The sequence below is a fragment of the Acyrthosiphon pisum genome, unplaced genomic scaffold, assembly GCF_005508785.2.
Source record: "Acyrthosiphon pisum isolate AL4f unplaced genomic scaffold, pea_aphid_22Mar2018_4r6ur Scaffold_79;HRSCAF=430, whole genome shotgun sequence".
Taxonomy (NCBI): domain Eukaryota; kingdom Metazoa; phylum Arthropoda; class Insecta; order Hemiptera; family Aphididae; genus Acyrthosiphon; species Acyrthosiphon pisum.
In genome coordinates, this window is record NW_021777922.1 from 2,728 (window position 1) to 4,615 (window position 1,888).

A 1,888-nucleotide genomic window follows, 5' to 3' on the forward strand; every position below is an offset into this window, starting at 1 on the left:
CGTCGGTACGGCCCACTGGCCATATGCCTATCAATTATCTAGCGAAACCTCAGCCAAGCGCAAACGATCGAGACGACTCAAATTATCTAGCGAAACCTCAGCCAAGCGCAAACGATCGATTCGACTGAAATTATCTAGCGAAACCAATGCCAAGGGCAAACGATCGATACGACTGAAATTATCTAGCGAAACCAATGCCAAGGGCAAACGATCGAGACGACTCAAATTATCTAGCGAAACCAATGCCGAGCTCAAACGATCGATACGACCGAAATTATCTAGCGAAACCTCAGCCAAGGACAAACGATCGATTCGACTGAAATTATCTAGCGAAACCTCAGCCAAGGACAAACGATCGATACGACTGAAATTATCTAGCGAAACCTCAGCCAAGCGCAAACGATCGAGACGACTCAAATTATCTAGCGAAACCTCAGCCAAGCGCAAACGATCGAGACGACTGAAATTATCTAGCGAAACCTCAGCCAAGGACAAACGATCGATACGACTGAAATTATCTAGCGAAACCTCAGCCAAGCGCAAACGATCGAGACGACTCAAATTATCTAGCGAAACCAATGCCGAGCTCAAACGATCGATACGACCGAAATTATCTAGCGAAACCTCAGCCAAGGACAAACGATCGATTCGACTGAAATTATCTAGCGAAACCAATGCCAAGGGCAAACGATCGATACGACTGAAATTATCTAGCGAAACCAATGCCGAGCTCAAACGATCGAGACGACTGAAATTATCTAGCGAAACCAATGCCAAGGGTAGTTGGTGGCACGGTAGCCGAATTTTAAAAAAAAATGACCATCACCGTGCGTAGTGGTACGGCGATGCGGAGTTGAAAAAAATTAATATCACCGTGCGTAGTGGTACGGCATGTGAATATTACAATTAAGAACCTCGCCCGAGCCAAGGCCGTCGGTACGGCCCACTGGCCATATGCCTATCAATTATCTAGCGAAACCAAAGCCAAGCGCAAACGATCGATTCGACTGAAATTATCTAGCGAAACCAATGCCAAGGGCAAACGATCGAGACGACTCAAATTATCTAGCGAAACCAATGCCGAGCTCAAACGATCGATACGACCGAAATTATCTAGCGAAACCTCAGCCAAGGACAAACGATCGATTCGACTGAAATTATCTAGCGAAACCAATGCCAAGGACAAACGATCGATACGACTGAAATTATCTAGCGAAACCTCAGCCAAGCGCAAACGATCGAGACGACTGAAATTATCTAGCGAAACCTCAGCCAAGCGCAAACGATCGAGACGACTGAAATTATCTAGCGAAACCTCAGCCAAGCGCAAACGATCGAGACGACTGAAATTATCTAGCGAAACCTCAGCCAAGCGCAAACGATCGATTCGACTGAAATTATCTAGCGAAACCAATGCCAAGGGCAAACGATCGATACGACTGAAATTATCTAGCGAAACCAATGCCGAGCTCAAACGATCGAGACGACTGAAATTATCTAGCGAAACCAATGCCAAGGGTAGTTGGTGGCACGGTAGCCGAATTTTAAAAAAAAATGACCATCACCGTGCGTAGTGGTACGGCGATGCGGAGTTGAAAAAAAAACGGTGCCCGGTCGACGGCCGTCGGTTAGAAATTCGTCTCGAGGCACACCAATGTCAACGCGTAGTGGTACGGCAGCCGAATTTTAAAAAAAAAATTACCATCACCGTGCGTAGTGGCACGGTAGCCGAATTTTAAAAAAAAATGACCATCACCGTGCGTAGTGGCACGGTAGCCGAATTTAAAAAAAAATGACCATCACCGTGCGTAGTGCACGGCGATGCGGAGTTGAAAAAAAAAACCGCGCCCGGGAGGACGCGTTAAAAAAAAATCGTCTCAAATTAATC